At 30.8% G+C, this 23,814-nt stretch overlaps 1 protein-coding gene across 1 annotated transcript in view; it reads left to right on the top strand.

Moving 5' to 3' along the window:
* Window positions 1-3,312: 3,312 nt before the first annotated feature.
* The window catches only part of LOC122511726 (trichohyalin), a 193,626-nt gene continuing 173,124 nt past the window's right edge, over window positions 3,313-23,814 (top strand). The window contains exon 1 of the mRNA XM_043627158.1: window positions 3,313-3,623. The gene's annotated coding sequence lies outside the window, so the exon portion shown is untranslated. The remainder of the gene's footprint in view (window positions 3,624-23,814) is intronic.

Genomic DNA, 23,814 nt, shown 5'->3' with positions numbered 1-23,814 from the left:
GAATTATTATTTACAAGAATTTTTAACTAAAATTCTTTTTTAAATCGACTATTTTTAATAACTTTCGAAAAAGTTCTTTGACAATTTTCAAATCCATTTGTTTACAATATTCAATTTTACGAATTTTCAATTATTCGTAAATTCTTCAATTAAATATATATTAGAAAATAAAAACTTTAAACCAAGAATCAATTTTTATTAGAAAATTCTACTCGAATTATTTGAAACCTTTTCAAAATTCAATTATTTCTAAAAATTCACGTTATATTGCTTTTAATATTCAATTTTAACTGAAATTCATTTTTAAATCAATTTTTATTAGATAATTCTACAAGAATTCTATTATTTAAATACAAAAGTAAATAATTTATTAAATAATTGAATGTTTCTCAAAATTTAAATTTCATAAAGAATTTTATCAGCAAATCTTTAAAGAATTGAATTCTTTTGTCGAATTTTATTAAAACTTGCATGAAAATAATTACTTTTTTTAAGAAAATCAATTAAAATTGTATGAAAAATAATTTAAATTCTGCAATGAGTTTTATTATTTGCGAAAATAATTGAATCCCTAAGAAGAATTTTATTACTTTTGAACAATATTTAATTTTTGCGAAGAATATTATTACTCTTGAAAATAATTGAATTTTTGCAATAATTTGTAACTTTTACAAAATTGAATTTTTTTTCGTAATTTTTAACTAAACATCTTCTATAAATCCATTATTTTTAATAATTTTTGAAAAAGTTCTTTAAGAATTTTCAAATTCATTTGTATACAATAAAATTTTACAAAATTTAAATTATTCGTAAATTCTTAAATTAAATATATATTAGAAAATAAATACTTTAAATAATTACAAAAAAAATCCGTAATTAAAGTTTTTCAAAAAAAATTAATTTCACAAAATTGTTAGTTAAAAATATGAAAAATTTAAATTTTTAAAGATTTTAATCTGAAACTTTTTCAAAATACAATTATTTCTACAAATTTACGATCAAATGCTTTTAAAATTCAATTATAATCTAAAATTTTAACTGAAATTCATTTTTTAATCAATTGTTATTAGAATATTCTACTAGAATTCAATTATTTAAATACAAACTTAACAATTTATTGAATAATTGTATGTTTCTTAAAATTGAATTCTCATAAAGAATTTTATCAACAAATTTTTAAATAACTGAATTCTTTTGACGAATTTTAATAAAACTTTTAAGTTAAAATTTTTATTTTAATTAAATTTTTATTAAAAATAATTGAAATTCTGCAATGAATTTTATTATTTATGAAATTAATTGAATTCCTAAAAAGAATTTTATTATTTACGAAAATAATTGAATCCCTGTAAAAATTTTATTATTTATGAAAGTAATTGAATGATTGCGAAGAAATTTATAAAAAAATTTGTAAATAATGAAATTCCTGTGAAATTTTTATTATTTTTTGAAAATAATTAAAAATTTGTGTAGAATTTTATTAAATTTTTTTTAAATAATTGAATTCTTTTGGAAAATTTTATGAAAATAGTAAATATTGAAAATCATTGAATTGAGAAAAATTATTGAAAATAATTATTGAATTTCGGAGAAGAATTTAATTATTTCTAAAAATAATTTAAATTTTGATGAGAATTTAAAAAAATTTTTGAACAGAATTGAATTTCTGCGAAGAATTTTATTTCTTTTGAAAATAATTAAATTTCTGCAATCATTTGTAATTTCTCATTTGCTTCTTATCTTTCTTGGGAGCGCGCCACAAATATTATTATAAATATTAAATAACATAAATATTATTCATATTATTTTATATTATTTATAAAAATAATAGAAACATTATTTATATTATTTATAAAAATAGTATAATCATAATGCGTCAATGTCTTTCTCTCCTAGTTCGTTGACACTTTTACTAGAACTGGACTCTCAGCTTCCTTTATTATCTGTTAACCGATGGCGATTAATAAGTCACGGCAATAAAATCCAACGTCCTAAAGTTATACCTGCTTATTGTCGTTTCTCGTTTTTTTTTTTCTCTCTCTCTCTCTCTCTCCAACCATATAAAGCCGCAGTCGAAGACCTTGTGTTAAATATTAAAACCCATAACGATTGTTATTAACAGAGACTGAAAAGATGTCAGAAATTACGCAACAAAACCCGAACGCAGGATAGTTAAAAAACAAAAATTAAATATGTGACAAAATAATAACATGAATTAACTTTAAATAGGAAATTATTATATATGTGTATTCATAGAGAGCTTGAAGTGCCCACTTTACATTTTTAAGAGAAACATTTATTTAAGAGGTTTTAAATTTTTTTTAAAAAAACTTTCATTTAAACGATTTAAACGTTTTACACTTACGCACCAATATGCCCACTATTTTAAGTTTCTGCGTAAAAAAAGTTAATTACCCTAACCTAAAATTTGTCTAACTGTAAATAATCATTGAAAATAAGTAACAAAGTAACCTTGTGGAAAATAATACGAAAATAATTAAGAACTTATAGTGAATAAGAAAATCGAAAGGAATAAAACATTTTTATGAAAATAATCGAAAAAAACCATTTCGTCAAGAATGCAATTCCAAGCTGAGAATTTGTATACTTACACTTGAGTATTTAACGGCAAATTCGTGATTGATTCGATATTATGATCAAACAAAGTTGCAAACTCGTTCACAGAATTATTAAACAGTGTTCTTTATCATTATTTACAAATTACAATACATATTTGTATTTTCATATTCAACAAATTTATATTTACACTGCTTTATTTACATTTCACGGTAATGTGTTTTTTCGTCACCGGAGGGCGCCAGAAGCTAACTTTTTCCCGCGCAAAAAGAGGGGGCAAATTTTCGTCTACAGTAATAGCAAAAAAGTGAAAAAGTAAGACAAAACATACTTACAACAAAAGAAACGCATGCTTTCCAGGTTAAACTAGTGAATATCGTGGGTGAAAAGTTGAAAACTATTAATATTGATAATTAATCGATCAAGATCAGTCCAACCGACGCCGCCGCCAGCATCCGGTCCATGTTCTTCTTCCACCCATAGAATATCGTTGCAATTATCATAGATGTGAAATTTGGACTGTGATTAGTGATTATGTTGATAATGTTGACTCCGGGTCATTCTTTTTTCATTCCATCCGCAATCACGCAGATTCCACCTTGTTGCGTCGCGCCCCACCATGATAACTTTGCGAGGTGGAAGACTCGGTTCACCGAGCTTTGTCGAACTTGCCCGAAGCGCCGCCGAGCGCAGCAGTCGGAAATGTTCGTTTCGTTCGTTCCTCAGTTCCTTACGGCAAGTCGATCAGTTTGGGTGTTTGTTACTTTAGTTGATTTCGAATTTATTCAAATTTATTATTATTAAATATATACATATATAAAAAGTGATTCCGGTAAATTTACTAATTAAATTTGTAGCCTATATCAAGAGTGACGATAATTTGATTGAATCAATAACGTTAATAGGCAGTGCGAACTCTTGTTTTCCGGGATTTTTTTATAGTGACGCTCCCTTCGCAAACGGCTGCTCTTGAATCTCTCTTCGATTTGGATTTCCACCCTTTGGATTTAACCACGGATAACCAACAAGGAATTAACATTAAAAAGGTAAGAAAATTTGTCAATCTCAATCTTCGGTAATAGGGTGGGAAATTTTTATTTTCAGTTGAAAGTTATTTTTTTCGGAAGTGTTTTTTCCCGCTCGTTTTTCTTTTTGGAGTGGGTTTTTAGTTTTTCTTTTTGAGGTTAGAGATACAATTGTTTTTAGAATGAAAGCTTGTAATAGTGAACCGGTGAAGCCGTAAAAGTTCATTTTGCCCAGATTAAACTTCCAGGCTGTTCTCGTAGGAAACGTTATCCGTTTTATAGAAAGCCTACAACTTCATTAACAGAATTTTTTTTAAAGAGACAGAAATTTGATTAAATCTCTAATTTGCGACCATCTTCCGTTTTGCGGAGGCGATCATGACAATGGCCAATTAAGGAAACTTAACCTCAATTTTTTCTAATATCCTAAAATGGAAAGCTTTACTAAAACTAAAGTGGTTTCTTAAAAACCGAAAATTGATCTTAGATTGCTATTATTATCTTATTAAGTGGGCTCATTGCGGGCAATTAATGGATTTATGGAAAAAATGTCTCGACTGGTATAACCAGATGTCGTTTTTCTCTCTAAGCTTTTCATAAATTAACGATTAGCTGTTACTTAAGGAAAAAGAAAAAGTAAACATCTTTAGAATTTTAAATTTCTCGACTGTCCTTAATTACATATAGCTTGCAGCAAAGAAATTTTCTATTTTATTCACTCTGTCCACAATTAATTATTGAAAGAATTTAAAACAAATTTATTACCGAGTGTTAATTTTAGTGTTTTTAACAAATTTTGCTATAAATGAGTACAAATACCTATTTGGTCGCATATTATCCAATTAGTCTATTATTTAAATTTTTTCTCTTTTCTTTGAAAAATGAGGTTCGGTTTCAAGTGCATAAATACAAATATATGATCACGATCAATGTCTATTGAAGACTGCATTTGTTTCAATTATGCTACATCACCGCAAGCGACGGTAATCAGTTTCATCATTTTTTCTCTAATATTCTGTTATCTCAAAAGAATTTTAAACTTTCTAGAAAAAATTCAAATATTTTTCTTAATATCTTAATTTTTCTTTAATAAGGAAATGTTTCCGCAAAAATATAAATTTATATTTTGTTTTCCTTTTGGATTTTTTTAAAAAGAAATTAATCGAATTTGTGCAATTGAATTCAAATCAAGTTTGTAGTTTTTTTACTCGTCGTGAAAGTTAGTTGTTAGTTTTCTTTTTCAGGTTGGTTTCATTAATCGAAAAATAATTTTATTTCGAATGAATTTTAAATTCATTTCATTCAAATACTTTTTCCTTACAAATAAAAAAAAAATCACTAATGAATAGAATTTTTTAACTGATCGGATAAAATTTTTCCTTTTAAAAACTACACGAGTCTTTTTTTCTGTCACGTTAGCAATTCTTTTTTCGTTTGGAATTTGTAATTTGATTTTATTAATTCTGATAAATTTAATGAAAAATTTTCAACTATGTATTTCGTAAATTTAATTTTATTTCTAAGACACTTGAGCTTTTTTTCTAAAATACACAAAAAATAACATTTTATTTACTTTTATTTACTTATCTAGAGAAAAATAAATTGAGAGAAGAACAAAATAATCCATTCAAAATATTTTTCTGAAGACAAAAATATTACACTCTTGGCAAAATTTTGAGGTTTTTTGCAATAATTTATCATTCTTTTTTTTCTCATCTTACTTTGATGTGCGAAATTAGTCGCATCATTTTGTCATTAACTTTTTTTTTTCTCTCTTGCCAAGCCAAAGCTGAATTCTGAAAGGATGCTGATCTTGAAAGATTAAAAGACAGATATTATCATACATGAGTAATTTTACCGGTTCAATGAACTTGGCAAGGTTGCCTTTTGTGTAGGCACACACATACACTCACTCACTTATTCGCGGAGATGCTCAATTTCATTCTTCATCGATTTTCGAACGCGAAACGAGAGCCTGACAAAACCGGTTGTCTTAAAAAAAAGAATTTTTTAAAAAATACAAAAAGAAAAAAAAATCTTTTCGTCATAGAAAGTGATTTAGACGAGATCATGTCAGACGCATGAGATTCCGTGACTCGGCGAGAAGTTTTTGATAACGTTTATAGATTTTCAAGGAGATAATTTTGTAGGTGAAATAATTTATTTGAAATTATTTTTTTGTATAGTGTGATATAGAAATTGACGCGGGGGGGAATTGTGAATGTAGAAAGGTCTTGTCAATGGGGGGTTTTAAATTAATTGAACTTTGAGATAAGAATTAATGTGCATTGTTTTTGAAACAATTTACGAAACATGAAAAGCTTTGTCTTCCGCATTTCTGTTTTGGATATATCTATTGATTAAAGATTAGCCACGCGCTTTAACTATATATATGAATGCGGCACAGACAATTGCAAAGATATATTTATAGTCTCAACATTTCACGAACCGACAATGTCCTGTAATCAAGATTTAGCAAAAAAATTTCTAATTCGTATAAATTTGAATTTTTTTTAATCCCGATTATACAAGGTATATAAATTATTTCAGAATATTGTTACCTAGTGATATTTACGGTTGTGTTAAAATCTTGTTTGGTATTTTTTTTGCTTCACTCTTGATTTTAAATGTCAAAATTCACGCAATTTTCAATTATTACGATTTTAAATTCCTTTAGAAACAAGTGTTAAAATTCTCAATTCTATTGTTGTAGAAATTTAAAAATAACCAAAAATAAAAATAGCGAATAAAAAATGAAGAAATTAAATTGAATTTTTTTTTCTGTTTGAGGGAATTTTTTGGCATAAATGAAAAAGAAAAGTTTTGAGGAGGGGTTTTTTTTGGTTTCATAAATGGGAAAAAATACGATGACGTTTTAACGTTTCTTGCGTGACAAAAGAGGAGAGAAAATAACGGGTTTCAAAAATTGGATACAATTGAGATGACAATTTGCGGAGGTTGTTTCTTTTTTTTCTTTCTTTCTTTTTCAAGCGAGGGAACATTAACCTCAGTGACATCTTCGACTTTTTGGGGGACCCGAGAGGTTATGTACCGTACGTTGATCGTAAAACTCGCGATACGAGAGGTATGCATACAAACGTGCGTGGCCCGCGTATTACGAATGAATGTGTGAGGTGCATTTTGCACACCAAAAAGATGCATCAAAAACATTTGAGGTACCGTTTTTTTTCGCTTTTATTCTTCCTTTTTTTCAATGTAACGCAACAACATTCTCAACACAATCCGAATAATATAAAGGAATATTTTATCAAAAATTGATTTGTAATTTTTAATTTCTAATTGTAATTGAAATGCAAATTGTAATTATAATTGTAATTGCAATTCTAATTGTAATAATTGTAATTCAAATTGTAATTGTAATTGTAATTGCAACTCAAATTATAATTGTAATTCAAATTACAATTGTAATTGCAGGCTTCGCACTCGATAATTAATTTTTTGAAAAAGTAGCTTTAAGACTGAAAAAGTAGTAAAAAATAGTTATCAAAATTAACTTTCACGATTAAAAAAACTCGTTTTAGTTGATTCACAATAATTAAAAAAATTCGATTCTGTAGCTATTTCCCAGACTTTTTCCTGATATCCATAAAAAAATCCACTTTTTTGCTTATGGTGATTAATACTTAAATTTTAAATATTTGGAAAATTTAATTACTTTCTAAATTTTTAGTTACAAATTTTTATAGTTTATAAATAAATTTATTCAGAATTTGAAAAATATTTGTTAAATAAATTATTTTAATTTGCTTATTTTATATACTTATTTTAATTTGCAATAAAACTTCTAATATTTAATTATTATCTAAAATTTTAATTGAAATTCATTCAGTAAAAAATAAATAATTAATACAATAGCTTATTATTTCTTAAAATTGAATTTTTATAAAGAATTTTATAAAAATTTTTGAAAATAATTGAATTTTTTCAAAGAATTTTAATAATTAAAAATACTTGCAATTTTCAAGGAAATCATTTTTAAATTGCATTAAAAATACTTAAAATCCTGCAAAGAATTTTATTATTCATGAAAATAGTTGAATTTAATTATTTGAGTACAATAATTAATTGATAGAACAATTATTTTCTAAAATTGAATTCCTATAAAGTATTTTAATAATATTTTTAAGAATCAATTGAATTTTGCGAGGAAATTATTAAAAATTTTCTGAATAATAATTGAAATTGAAAATTTTATTATTTACAAAAATAATTGTATTCTTGCAACCAATTTTGTACAAAATTTTTTAAATAATTGAATTCCTGTGGGAAATTTTATTATTTGTGAAAATAATTGAGTTGTTTTTTTGAATTATTTTTTATTAATTTTTGAATTTTGTGGGATTTTTTCGAGAAACTGCAAATAATCAAATTTTGTCAAAATTATTAAAAATTCCTAGTTGATTTTTTTCGGAGAATTCAATAATATTTTTTTTAAATAACAATTGAATTATTTTTAGAACTATATTATTAAAATAGAAAATATTGAGAATAATTGAATTTCAGCGAAAAATTTTATTAAAATTTGCTGACTTGTTTCTAAGAATTTCGTTAAAATTGTTGAGATTGAGAATAATTTTTTTATTTCAACAATTAGCGGATTTAAAGTAGTGTAAATTCTCAAAAAAAAAACAAAAAAAAATGTAGCTTGTAGTGTCACATATTTTAAAAAAGTATTCAAATAGTAGCAAATTGTAAAAGTAAACAGTAGGTTTTAGTAATTGAGTTCAAAGCCTGAAATTTTTATTTGTAATTGCAATTATAATTTCAATTCAAATTGTAATTTTAATTTCAATTCTCATTATAATTCAAATTGTGATTTTAATGTCAATTCTAATTGTGATTCAAATTGTAATTTTAATTTCAATTCTAATTTTAATTCAAATTCTAATTTTAATTGCAATTATAATCGTAATTTGTAACTTGTAAATAGTCATTACAATTTTTCAGCGCACACATTTTGAGTATAATTTACTATCCAATTAGTTAACTTTTCAGATTTAATTGTCTGTTAATGAACAGCTGACAAATTTATATTCTCTAGAAGACCTCTTTCTAAAAATTATCTCTTGATTAAAACTTTAAACTTTTACTTTAAAAAAGAAAAAAAAAATTTTATCATGTTAAACGATAAAAATCATCATTTTCCCCACATCTTCATTATTTATGCGTGTGAAAAAATTGAAATTTCTATAATGAATTTAATTGTATTTGATAGAGAAATGCTTTAAATTTCTATTTTGAGTTTTCCATTTTTTGATGAGATCTAGATTATTGGAATTGATATATATTTTCACAGTTATATATGTGATGTGTAGGTACCTAATATTGAAAAGGAATATTTTACTGTTAGTAATTTGGAAAATATTTTAACTGTAATTGTGCTCGTTATGGTAATTTAATGACCATTGAAAATGTTACATATATGTGTTTAAATGAATATTTTCTTAGGAGAGGTACATTTATATATTATTTTTACTGTTTTCAAGTGTATGCGGTTACTCCTTTTTGATTATGGAGAAATATTTCTAAACTGGTGCAATTGTTGTTTCGAAATAAATTATTATATGACCGACATAATGGTGTTTTCACCTCGGAAAGATATTATATACTTTAAACATCGTTCTTTATTATTCTTTGGCTATTTTTGAAAAAGGGAAAATAAAAACTTAAAGTATTGTGCCGTTATGACGTGTCCTTTGAGATTCTTCTTGAGGTTCGTAGTTTTTCTAAGGATATCAAATTGAGACGAAAAACGAATCATTCGTTTTTCGTCTCAATTTGATATCCTTAGAAAAACTCTGTAATTTATTCGAAATGTAGATCTAAAGGGGGTGAAAATATTTTCTGTAGTAGACGATATTCTAAAAGTCCACATTTTGTTTGTTAAAATTTTTTCCTAGTTTGATTGATTTATGATGTTACAGATCCGAAATTTGATTTTCTAATAGTGTAGAACACTCTAATAGTGTCTGTTTGTTTGTTTGTTGCTATTTTTGCGCCTTGTGCCAGAGGAGACAGGAATGACAGGAGATAAAATAGGTTCACAATTCATCGTAGGGATGTGTTTTCAATTTGTCTTTTTTTTCTTGAAGCGTATAGTATTTGAATGCGAGTGTACTATATCGGCTAAATGAATGTGCCAAGCGCATTTACTAATAATCTGCCCCACGGTGAATCGAGTATTGGAATGCAAATTGAATGTTGGAGGTTGCCTAGACGAGATAACAGGCTTATTTGCAGTAACTCGACTCCTCACTTGGCCAACTCTCATCCAGCATTACCAATCAGGTCGGGAAATCCGGCTGCAGCAATGTCGGGTGCAATAAATGTGATACCTAGTCACATTTCATGTCCGTCATTTGTGCTCTCCTTCATTGCATTATATTTATTTCCGGTATATCAAGTCATTTCTAACTTGTCACATTTTTGTTATCCATCAACTGTTATATGGAGTGAATACTTTCTATTAGTAGTCCATTTTTTCTCTCCCTCCTTTTTTAGGGTTTCGTGGCCCATGGCCGAAAGCCTTATAGTTTCACTTTGGCGTCCGTCCGTCCGTCTGTCCGTCGTAATTTGGGGCACTATAGTTCCCAAATTTGGGGCATTATAGAATGATACTGAAGTCCGCAACGTTTTTAAAAACGAAAACGAAAAAATAAAGGGACGGTTTTGTTTATTTTTGATTCTAAATCATGTTAATTTTTAATAATTGTATCTTAAGCAACAATTAATTTCTTAAAAATTAAGAAACATGAAAATTAGAGATGAATTTAACTTGGAAAAAAATTCTTTTTTGATTTTTCGTTTTTAAAAACGTTGCGGACTTCAGCTTCATCATTATAGATCCCAAATTTGGGGCACTATAGATCCCAAATCAGTCAGTCAGTCTTAACCACAATGGTTTATGATAACCAAAACAGGATTTTCTTTTTAAATGCAACGAAACCCTAGATGTAGGCGTTTTGCGCCTGCTTCTCTTCCAATTTTTTCAGTATAGTCCTTGTTTTCAGTAATAACTCGATCTGCAAGATTGAAACTTTGAATAGCAACAAAAGCACAATTTAGATTCACTTAATCACTTTGGATCACAATTTGATTCATAAGCAGCAAATTGTGTGTAAAATAGCAGCAACTACTATAAAATAATCATATAATCATTTATTAGTTGACGTATCAGATCAGAATTTATCACTTAATAAATAATTTACTAGATATCGTCTTGCTGATCCATTTAGTTAGAAGGAAGAATTGACTTTCCTTCTTTGGCGAAGAATTATTGGCGTATCGATAACTGTTTCGCTGGTGTATAGACAAGGGCTGCGATCGAAAGCGATTTTAAGTTGATCTTGGCGAACTTCGTGACACTGAAATGTTTTCTCCTGTGAATATGTGTATTTAAAGCGATGCATCTTTTATCAATCGCGGGGTGAAAGTGACGCTTCTTTAGATACAAATTTAGAAAGTCAATTCGAATGTTCCAAATACGAAAACGTTATTTTATATTTATAATCTTCCGGAGAATCTTCCAATACTTGAACAAGTGCTACTAATTAAATATCTGTCTCATGTTTCAATTTTTATCGCCTATCAGTTTCTAAAATTGCATCTTATTTCTTCTTCCTTCTATTTTCACTCTCTAAATCTGAATTAGAAAACTAAGCAAAAAAAGAATAATTTAAATTAGACGAATTTGGAAGAATACAGCAATCAAAAATTTGGGCTATGGTCTAATTTTTCGTTTTGTTGTTGAATATAAATTGGCTGGTTGGCGGAAATTTCTTCTTCCGCTTGAGACACTCAGGGGTGTTACAAACGGAAGAGAGACCTATTTGTGAAAGTGAAGTCGATTATCTTCTTTAGCATTTGCTATTCCAATGAAATGGCAGTAGATTACATCATATTTTGAAATATGCAATTATACTAGAAATACAGTTTTTTATGCTCCTTGAAGAGAGTACCTGTTTTTAAGCCATTATAAACCTATTGCATCAAAATGTTGAAAATTTGAATGTTGTCATAGTTAATTGGCTCAAAAATTACGATAAATTATGTATCGCTTTCCAATTTTAATCTCAGGAAGAAAGTGAATTTTCTTTAATTGTTTTGATAAAAAATATGTATTCTTTGAGCTTTGATTGATTTTGATTTGATTGACTAATTATAGATTCGAGTGAATGAAGAGGCATCATTAAAAATATCTATTCAAGTGTCAGAATTGTATAAAAGTTAGAAGTTTCAAAAAGATTTAACACTGAAGATTTCAATCTTTTTTTTTGAGATTTCTTGGTTCTTGATTTTCTTAGTGTCGAACGGCAACTACTGGACTTTCTCTATACGTAAAATGAGCCGGTATGCTTCCTAGTATCTATACACATACTTGAGAAACTCAAAGGCCGCACCTGGTTGCACCTGTGACTAGATATCGCGCAAGGGCGAGAAAACGTGGGATGCGCTGCTGTACTAATGGGAACGTCGTTCGTAAAAGACGTGCGTCATTATTTTTCACCGCTTTTGTTTATTCAATGTCAGAAACTTCTTTCATTAGCGTTCGCCACAGTAGTTGATCTTTCCGCGCGTAAAAGGCAAATTTTTTTTTTTGTTTGCTTTTCCTCATCATCTCTTTTGTGAATCCGTATTGGATTCATTGTTTCTAGCTCTTCTGTTTCTGTCTCTAAAAATGAAACTTTCAACCATTGCTTTGCAATAAATTCTAAATAGCTGTGAAACTTAATGGAGAACAAGTATAGTTTAGCATTCTGGTTTAGAAAACTGGTCATGGTTTGTCGATTTTTAAATTGTTCAAAATTGCTACTTCCCAGGCGCGAAAGACCAATGCTGACGATGGATTGAAGATTTATTGAGCCTTGAACGCCCAGCCTGGGTAACCCAGTGTTGAAGCAGTCTTTATACCACTGTCACTCAATGTTGATTCAGCATGGGACACCAATGTTCGTCCCATGCTCGATTCAGGACTCGGTCAATCTTCGTGAGTGAAGCTCGAACATCTGATCTTAATTCAAGCCTGAATCAATCTTGACAGTTTATTTATTGACGTGTGCACTTAAAAATATTAAATATAAATATTTATAATTTATAAATTAATTAATATTAAAATATATTTATGATAATTTTGTATACTATTTAAAAATTATTATTAATTATTATTATCAAGATATCAATTGGTAAATAAATATTAATATTTATTTAGTGTATAATATTTATATTAATTATTAATTTATTAATAATAATGATTATTATTATTATTTTTTTTTTTTTTTTTTTTTTGCTTAGGGACTTTTGGGAAATCTGCCTACAGATACCTTGGATTCCGCACTCCAAGGCTATGTGGGGTTGGTATGATAAAAAAACAAAAGAAATATAAAAAAAAGAAAAATAAATATGTATTATCAAAAAACTATTTTTTGTCAAACGCGTGCGATTAAACACAAATAACCTTGAGACTTTAGCATTGCCAACTCAAGAGTTTAACGTATGTGTTGAGTTGGTAATGCTGGAGTTTCAAGGTTATTTGTGTTTAGTCGCGCGCGTTTGACAAAAAATAGTTTTTTGATAATATTTACTAAACAGTTAATCCTAGTGTAAAATTACTAAGCATAAATATTTATCACTACCTAATGAACATTTTTTTCACTGAAAATTTTTCAGATAAACGAAACTCTTGAATTTGAAAATAATAATTTGACACTGTGCGAGAAAAAAAATAATATATAATTTAACTTATAAAATTATCAGAAAAAATATTTTAATAATAAATAATTTATAAATATTGATATTTAATATTGTTCAGTGCACACGGTAATAAAGAAAGTGAATATTGAATCAAGATTGACCGAGTCTTTAATCGAGCATGGGACGAACATTGGTGTCCCATGCTGAACAAATATTGAGTGACGCGCCGTATATACAGAATATACGGCGCTGGCATTGAAATAGTAGATTAGGCGAGGTGCCTTCCAGCCTTCTGTGGCCGAGCGGTTTAAATGCGTGCGTTTAGAACTTCCGGTATGCGTTAGGGGCGGGGTGCGTGAGTTCGATCCCACATGCGAGCGAATATTTTTCATTCTTTGTTTTAAGCGTTATATAAAATAATAAAATTGTGTGTTGTGTTGTGAATAAAAACTTGTGAACATGTTTGTAAATAATGTTAAAAAGTCTGCTAAAAAATCGAGAAAAAAATGTATCGATTAACAGAAAAATTGTCTTTTTTTACTAAATTTTTTTTTTAATATTACTATTTCAAATGACATTTATTGTTAGTAATATATTATTTATATGATAATAATATAATTATTATAATAGTAACTTAATGCCATCAAATTAACAAACGCATATAATATGAATAAAAATAATAACAATAATATTCATTACTATAATAATAATAATTATTATTATTATTATTATTAATATTATTATTATATACAATTCATATATCCATATTATATTGAATGAGCGCGAGAGACGCGTAAATTTGGGAACAGTGGAAACAGCCTTGTTTCAGTCTTGTATTAGGGTTCCGCAGCATTGATTGAACATTGAACGCGAATCTTCAACAAGGACTGGAGCGTCAGTCTTAAATAAGTGTTACATTATAGCTAGAAGCAACCTTCGTTCCGCCGTCCCACCAAGGCTTGATCAATGTTGACCAAGCCTCAACGAAGGTTCCGTAAAGCCTGAATCCAGCGTCAGTTCTCGCCTGGGATTTATTTACTGATTCAATTTTGCAGATTGGAGGTATACATATATTGAAACTAATAGTGCAGAAGTGAAAAGAAACATTGAAATTGGTAGCACTGTTTTTATGTTTATAGATGCTAAATTCAGTTTAATTATTGTTGAAATTATTGTTGAACCGACTTTTATAATTCTTCAACGCGTGTCGTTTTTAAGCTCACGCTATTTTCACTCATTTGGCGTAAATTACACTCTTTCTAACCTCTTTGACAACAATTAATGCCACGACAATTTTAAATTGACTGCAACTGGCACAATTCTCAGAGAAATGAAAATCACACATTGTTATACCGCCTCATGTAATTAATACTTATTTTCTAATTTTTCTTTCGGCTTTTTCTAACAGTGGAAATTATATCCGAAAACGAGAACTACAAATGTGCATTTTTCCCCCCTTTTTCTTTCGACTGCAATATTTTATTATAATTGTCATCTATTTTTGAAATTTACATTTGCTCATCTCCAAGGCTGATTATAGATTCACGTTCGTTCCGGATATCGAGTTTCTTCATCATCTTCTGCTTCTTCTTCTCGTTCTTCTTTTTCTTCTTTTGAGATGCGCCCCTCGTCGGATAACATGTGCTCAACTTTCATAAAAGGTCTGTTCTTCACGCACAACAAGCAAGACTACATACAGGATGTCCGGTGACAATGGGTCTTAACAAGACTTGTCATTCCTCTCTCAAATAATACGCAAAAATATACATATGTACTCTCATTTTTATTTTTTGTCTTTTGAAAACTAAACATTTGCTTTACGCAATATCCGGATTTTTTGGTTTTTTTCTGTTAGAAGGAGATTATTTCTTGTTTGTTGTTGAAAAATTAATAGTCTAGTGACAAAATCTCAGCAGTGGTGCTTGTTTCAGTGTAGTTGTTTTCACTGACGTGTTTCACTAATGTTTTGTTCGATAATAAGTGATTCTTAAGAAATGATTCTTATGTATATTAGGCATTTGAAGACAACGTTTTTTCTCTCAACTGTTCATTCAGAAATGGTGAGAAATTTACATTTTCAAATCGTTACTCAATACGTGTGGGTATTCCATTTTCAATGCGGTTGAAGACAGTTGAAAAGCAAATAAAACAAAAAATATCTATTGATGTTGCAAAATGGGTCAAGAGTTCTTTTGGTTACTTTACATCTTTGTTGTATCGCTTTTTTATAATTGTCTCTTCTCTTTCTTCTTATTCTTCTGCGCCTTTGAAAGATCTTTGAAATCGATTGAAAATCTCTCGTTTTATTCATAATAATAATTTCCATCTTTGTTGATTTTAGAAATTTTTTATTTCTAGTTGGAAAGAAAGTATTGCGTGTTTTGAAGGAGAGAATTGATTTTGTCGCATATAGGCGCGTGAGCATTAGGTAAATCTATATCGCATGCAGGAGGCATTAGGTAAATCTAAATAGTACACATGTTAAAAGTATATTTCTCCGTTATTGTTCTATAATGGTTGGAATGCAAATTCCATAGAGTGAAAATAATAATGACCGTATAACAACGCGATGAACCATAATTGCAGTTATGCCACAGAGTGAACGTGTATATATAACAACAGAGGATAAAACATTTAAAACGATAAAAAGAAAAAAATGCTCTCTTTCCGATTTTTTCTCTTTTTTAAAAGAGCATCAAAAATTTTATCTCCACGAAGAAAATTATACGAGAAGTGCTGCTCTGCCTTTTCGATTTTTCGAAATGGGTATTATAAAACTGAAATTTTTACTTTCAAGTATTTAGAATTTAAATTCCTTTCCTCTTTTTTTTTTTGTTTTCCTTATACTCAAGTTGATTTGGAGTTAAGTCACTTTAGGATTTCGCAAAATAATATTCTTTTTAAGTTATGCGGGAACTTGTGCAGCATTCTTGAGAGTCAGTGTGATGACGGAATGTATCACCCACGCTTCTAAATTCTTTCCTTTTTCTGTGTTAAATCACATCCGTTAAGAAGCTAGTTTTTTTTCTTTTGTAACATACTTTTCGTATGGTATAAAAAATTATTTTTACTCTCAGCCCACTTTTGACTAACTTTTAGGATCTTTTACATTAGAAGCATTTTCGACTGAATAAAGAGGCTTCTGTGTTATTGTGTCCTAAAATTGGAGAGAATAACAATATTCTAGTTTTATGCTTGAAAATAAACTACTTTATTTTAGTTTCATGATGTTATTCTTTTTTGTTTTTGGTTGTTTCTTCTCTACAGGTTTCTTTTACACCTGACGATTCAAATAAAATTTTCGGTGGAAAATTTTTCTTGTGGGTATAAAGTAAATGACACCCAATCTTCTTTCCCCCCTGGGGAATTTGTGAATTTGACAAAGTTGCCTCCTCTCAAGTACAACAAAGAGATGCACTGAGATATTGGATTCTTTTTTGGCAGCTGTTGGTTGGCTTTGTGCTTATTTCGAACTGACCTGCTTAGACTGGTGTGCACGTTATACCTGTTTCGAAGAGATTCTCTGGGGAGCTCTTCACTTATTTTCATATAAGTGTATATTTGCACTGTTTGGATTTTTTTTCCTGTGAAAACATCGATTTTTGTTTCTCATTTTTACTTCTTTTTGGTTTTCAGCTTTTTCTTATTCTTCTTCTTTTGGTTCTTCTTTTTTTTTGCTTCTTCTTCTGGTTCCCAGGTGCGAAAAGTTGGTCGGGCCATGGTCGCGCCGACCAAGTGGATAGTCGTGCCGACCTTGGCAACCAAAGGTCGGCCGAACTAGCGAATTGTAACACCCGCCGTCCAGTGGCTGACATGGTCGGGCCGACTATGGCTGCCAAAGTCGGACCGACCAGGGGTGCCAAAGTTTTGCCAACCATGTGAAAGAATGTCGGCTTGACTTTGGCAACCATGGTCGTGCCGACCTTGGCAGCCAAAGGTCGGCCGAACTAGCGAATTGTAACACCCGCCGTCCAGTGGCTGACATGGTCGTGCCGACTATGGTTGCCAAAGTCGGGCCGACCAGGGGTGCCAAAGCTTTGCCGACCATGAGAAAGAAGGTCGGATTCACTTTGGCAACCTTGGTCGTGCCGACCTTGGCAGCCAAAAGTCGGCCGACCGATTGCAAAAAATTATTAATTATTTATTATTATTATTAATTATTATTATTCATTATTTATTTGTTTATTGTATACATCTTAACACTAAACGCAATCTTACACATAAATACAAATTAAAATTTCTAACGCTCGCAGGAATCGAACTCGCAACCTAACGCACCGAAGTCTAACACGCTAACCATTACGCTACGCTTACATGAAAGCCTAAGAACAAAAATGATTTTATAAGCTGCAACTTCAAACTGACCATCGGCCCGACTCTGGCCAAAGTCGGCCCGACCAAGTGAAATTAGGTTTTTTGCACTCTGGCTGCCATAGTTTTACCGACCGTCGGCCCGACTCAGGCCAGAGTCGGCCCGACCAAGTGAAATTAGGTTTTTTGCACTCTGGCTGCCATAGTTTTACCGACCGTCGGCCCGACTCAGGCCAGAGTCGGCCCGACCAACAGAAATTAACCTTTTTAAACTCTGGCTGCCATAGTTTTACCGACCATCGGCCCGACTCAGGCCAGAGTCGGCCCGACCAACTAAAATTAGGTTCTCTAAACTCTGGTTGCCATAGTTTTACCGACCATCGGCCCGACTCAGGCCAAAGTCGGCCCGACCAACAGAAATTAACCTTTTTAAACTCTGGCTGCCATACTTTAGCCGACCATCGGCCCGACTCAGGCCAGAGTCGGCCCGACCAACTAAAATTAGGTTCTCTAAACTCTGGCTGCCATAGTTTTACCGACCGTCGGCCCGACTCAGGCCAGAGTCGGCCCGACCAACAGAAATTAACCTTTTTAAACTCTGGCTGCCATACTTTAGCCGACCATCGGCCCGACTCAGGCCAGAGTCGGCCCGACCAACTAAAATTAGGTTCTCTAAACTCTGGCTGCCATAGTTTTACCGACCGTCGGCCCGACTCAGGCCAGAGTCGGCCCGACCAACAGAAATTAACCTTTTTAAACTCTGGCTGCCATACTTTAGCCGACCATCGGCCCGACTCAGGCCAGAGTCGGCCCGACCAACTAAAATTAGGTTCTCTAAACTCTGGCTGCCATAGTTTTACCGACCATCGGCCCGACTCAGGCCAGAGTCGGCCCGACCAAGTGAAATTAGGTTTTGTTGCACTCTGGCTGCCATAGTTTTACCGACCGTCGGCCCGACTCAGGCCAGAGTCGGCCCGACCAACTAAAATTAGGTTCTCTAAACTTTGGCACCCATAGTCGGCCCAAACTTGGGTGGAAACAGTAACCAAAGTCGGCCCGACTTTGGCTGCCGACCTATTGGCAGCCATAGATGGGCCGACCTGCGCCCGACCTTCCAACTCTGGCGGCCGACCAAAATTCGCACCTGGGTTGTTGTTCTTCATTTTCTTGTTTTTATTATTAAATATCCAAATTTGTTTAATTGAATAGCAAAATTTCCATATCGGTAGGGAAATCTTATCATCTGCATAGAAATTATGCTTTTGCTAGTGAAAAAATAAGTAGTTGCTTGTGCAGTTTCCACAAACAGAATTACAATTCCCGACGAAATAAATTTCTATATTCTTTACGCGTTCGTTTTTCTACTTTCTGTTTTAAAAATAGAACCATAGATATTAAAATGATGAAAAGATCAAAGGTCAAAATGTCATTAACCTCATCCTTAAGATGCAAAAACGTACACGCGATACCGTTGGCACGAGTTTTGATGCACCTGCCATTTTGTTGAAGCACATTCCTTATGGCTTTGTTTTTTTCGAATTAACTTGCGCCAAAAATCGAATAAATAGTTTTTGACCAAATTATGATGATTAAGTCTAAATTCTTTAAATTGATGTTATTTTTTCTCCTTTTTTCGGTTTTATTTTGCCCATCACCGCTCTGAAAAGTGGGTCCTCTCTGTTACATGAGATTCGCGGTTTTGTAGCAAAGTAGTTATAGACGGAAGTTACATAATAATCCTAGCGCCTAGCGGTACTCGTGGTGAGAGCAGAGTCCATCCGGCACGTCATAATAACTTAACCGCGTGGTTGAAAAGTAATAGTACCGAGGGAATGGGAATAAAAAAAAAAGTTTGCTAGTTTGTGGGCCCACACTTGCCTCTCGCGTTGCACTTGTTATGTCTGTAATATACATACTATGTTACAAACGAGAACCGTTTGTGGTCAATGCAAAACTGCAGACTGATTAGTTCAAGGTTTCACTGTAGAACCTCATTTTTATATGTAGTTTTGTAAATTTTTATCCGTAATTCTTAACAGATTTTGTACTCATCAACCAAAACCTACTATTTGCTACTTTTTTTTTACAATTTTGCTTAATACTTTTGCTTTTAATTAATAAACTTCCCACAGAACCTGGATTTTTGAAATAGGTTTCTTGTATAGAAATTCTGTTAATATTAATTAATTAATAAAAGATTTAATTTTGCTTAGTGACTAAATACCAACTTTTAACATTTTCTTTCTAGTTTTCATAAAATATTTATTTTGAAAATTATTCTGACAGTAAAATAGAAAGCTCCTTATTGATGATGAGTGAATTATCATTAAACTGTATAAATAGTGAAGGACGTCGTCAATTCGCGATCGTTTAGGAGAAACAGTAAAGGTACAAGTTAATGGACCATGTTCTAGCAAGTAACGAGTAATAAAATAAAGCAGTAACGAGTAACAATATAGGAGAATAAATCTTTTGAGCGACGAATACGAGAGTATAGAGATCGGAATAAGGAATTTAGTTTTGACGCATACTACTAATTTTTTTAATATAAATGGCAAAAAATAATTCTTGGTATATATAAATATTGTTTAGAGAAAGAAATTTAGTGTCGGGAAGTGAAGAAGCTGGTATTGTTTCAAGAAAAAGATTTTTTGAAGAAAATAATTTCATGTTTTGTAGCCAATTTCCTGTGTCTTCTTTTGCTTTTTCAGGGAGTTTACACCGGAGTCTTTTCCGGTCGGGCAGCAGATGAAATGATTTACACAAAGTCTTGTTAACAGAAAGAGAAAAAGAGAGACAGAGTGATGTCTTTCAAGTTCAGTGTTGATCTGTTATTCCGCTCGTCTAGAAATAGTCATTAACTCTTTTGATGTTTATAATTAGCTCGCACACAATCTCCGTGTATTTTTACAGAAAGAAGAAGAAATTTTTATATACAGAGTAACTCGACAATTTTTAAAAATTTTGAGGAACAATATATTTCTTCTGTATACAATTCTATCATAGTTTATCGTTGCATTTTACTTTTTTTTTTAAATTGTTTATTTTACTTTTCACTAGAGTTGAAAATTTTTCTCTTGACAATTTTTTTTTAATTTTGAAATGCGAAACATGAAAATAAATTGCACAAACACAAAGCGAGAGTGTCTGACCTCGCTGTTGGACATTTGTCTTTTCATGTGTTACAGTAGTAGATAGTACATCATCCGTTTAGCGTTTTCAAAGGTCTCTTTAATACGTTACGTAATATGCAAAAGTAAACAAGGTGGGCTTTTTAAAGAATAAAAAAAAATGTTTACTCATCCGACAGCTGAGTAGAACCAAAATAAATACTGCGAATGTTTTTTAAATACTGTTCTTAATATCGAAATTTACTAATAATTCTAATACAAAACTTTTTTTTCTATTTCTGACAATAATTTCTTTCTAAGTAAAACTTAATTCTTGTGTGAGACAAAATTTTGTCTGGAAATCAGGGAAAAATTAAAAACCCTGTAACTATAAAATCTATTAATCTACCAGCTAAATCTATTAAATCTCCAATTGGATAATTATCAAGCGCAATTATATAAATATCGGGTTGAATTATGATCATTTGAAACATCATTATATCATTTCAGAGTAAATTAGACAGTTGGAAATAAATTATATGTTGTATTTCCAATTTTTTGTAATTCAAAACTGATAATCAATTTTTCCCTTTTTACCTTTACTGTATATAACATATTGGAGTGAAACTTGTGTCATAGGTGTGAACTTACAAGTTTTGTTGCGTAAGTTATACCGCACTACAAAGATATATGAGATATAGCAAATGAATTTACTATTTTGCATTTATTTATTTGACTCATATTTACGAGAGGGGGGCAATAAGTAAAACTCACAGGTGTTCATACAGGTTGATGTCATGCTTCTTATGTAATTTTCAACATATGCCGAGAGTCGTACCCGATGACCGGCTCTCCATGGTTATAAGAAAATAAGACAAAAAGGGCTCACTTCTCCTTTTCCTCGGAACCTGTTGTTGCCACTGTGTGTTTAAAACTCTCCAAAAACAGGTTTTCTGTCGAAAAAAAGAGGAAAAAATCCACAACATACACGGAATAAAAAAAATGCCGTCAATTAAAAATTCATGTCCTTTAAAGAAATCGGAAAGGAGAATAGATTTAAAAATTGATTTCCTGATGTATTTGTATAATATTTTGTTTCTAGTACTATTTCGCAAACGGTATTAATACTGTTCAAGGAGAGTGATTTTATACCTACAACGAAATTTGTTTAAACGGATTAGCATTGTTTTGAAGAGTGGGCAAAAATGACGGAAATAAATTCCTAAAAGGCGTGTATGATAGAGGATATATTGGATATATGAGGCGAAACTTGACGATAGAGGAAATACAATGCATCTGTAACAACAAAGGAAACGGTTGGCAAGCTTCAAAGCGAATGAACGCTCGACCTACTTGTTTCTCTTGTAATGCACCAGGGACTCCATCAAGACGATGTGTTTCCTGTCTTTCATTGACTAAATCGCCCCGCCGGAACGTTCCCACCCCTTTTCTCCATTTGGAAAAGTCTAAAGACTCTGAAAACTGTGTATAATAGTTTTTGGTTATTAGTCGAAAAATGATATTAGTTTCAAAGTGTAGTCAGATGTCTTATTACTTTTGTTTTTATTAGACGATCCCTATCCTAGCACTAATGGTGGTTCTTTTCTTTTTGTTTCAGGTATGTTCCAGTAGTTGATGATCCTTTGGGAAAAGTGTGAGTAGTAACGAAGTTTTCTTTAAAAATTTGCATCATTATGGTATAACATGTGCCCTAACAGCAAAGGAAATCTTGAATATTCAGCATAACTACCAATTTATCAATAGATCTACTGATATTTTGCTGTTGGGGTACCTGGTTGATGCTCTAATTCGGTATTCTTGTTTCTACTATTTTTGGCATGTAACACATTTTTTTACATTATATTTTCTTGAAGGTTCCTGAAAAGTTAACGACGAAGATAAGCGTCGAAAAGAATTTTTTACCGCAGATCTCGAAAAGAAAAGTGCATACTTGAATCCGTTTGAATCGATTATAAAGAGACATGTATAGATTATAATTTTCCCCCATATTGAAAGATCAATATTATTAAATGCCAATCTATTAAGAAAGAAAATCGAAATGTTATCGCAGATGAAACGCGCACGCAATGCAGTTGAAATTTGATATAACTGTTAATTATTCCAAGTGACCTACGCGCTACACCTGCACTCGGATTTCTTTAATTAACCACTCGAGGTAAAAGGGGCAAAGAGAGAGAAAAAACAGCTAAGAGAGTAAAGGAGGAAGAGAGAGAGATATTCGCGTCAAGTGAATCGAACGAGATTACGAAAGATTTAACATAGATATTTGCAACTCTAATCCGTATAGTGCGGTGTTATAAAGTCTCGACGCATATATTATCGTAAGCGCAAAAGAGCGCATATGCCGTCGTTATAAATATGATAATTCAGAGAAGTTGTGGGTTGCACTATTGCTGTGAGGTGATCAAAATTTTAATATAGCTTTTTGATATTTATTATATTAAGTACCGTTTGTCACGTCAATGTGACAGAAATAGTTAACCGTTAATGATCCATTCTTTGTTTTCGATTTATCATCATCATTCATTTATTTATTATACTTCTCTCATTTACTGGAGAATTATACATTTAATTTTAGAAAATTAAATTTTGCTACGAATGTATAGTAAAAGTCACTTTACCCTTATTTCCCGTGTAATATATAATACTGATTTTTCAAGTACGTAATTCTTTAGTATTTTTTTCTAATCAGTAAAAATGTATATATAATATTCCAAGGTGGTTCGACTTGTTTTAAACGTGAATTTATGTTGGTGGTTTTTAGAAGGAAACTTGCTTTGCTTTCAAAAAAATTTGTTATCTCTCGCTGGAGAAACAAGAAAAATCCCTCTTAAAAAAAAGGATTGTGAAAAAATTTATTTCATAACGAAACAAAAAAGCCCAATACAGTCATCTCTCGATAATTATAAACATTTGATAAAACCTTCAATTTTACTATAAAGCATGAAGAAATCAAAGACTCGAGATCTTCATGTTTTATAATTATATTCCTATAAGTTATTTGATTTCAAAAGGTTTGAACTTGAAATTTTTGAAAATCTTAATTCCTATGAAAAAAT

This window comes from Leptopilina heterotoma, unplaced genomic scaffold (assembly GCF_015476425.1).
Source record: "Leptopilina heterotoma isolate Lh14 unplaced genomic scaffold, ASM1547642v1 Lhet_9, whole genome shotgun sequence".
NCBI classification, from domain to species: Eukaryota; Metazoa; Arthropoda; class Insecta; order Hymenoptera; family Figitidae; genus Leptopilina; species Leptopilina heterotoma.
Note: the sequence above shows the minus strand (reverse complement) of the source record. Positions and strands in the feature narration are given on the sequence as shown.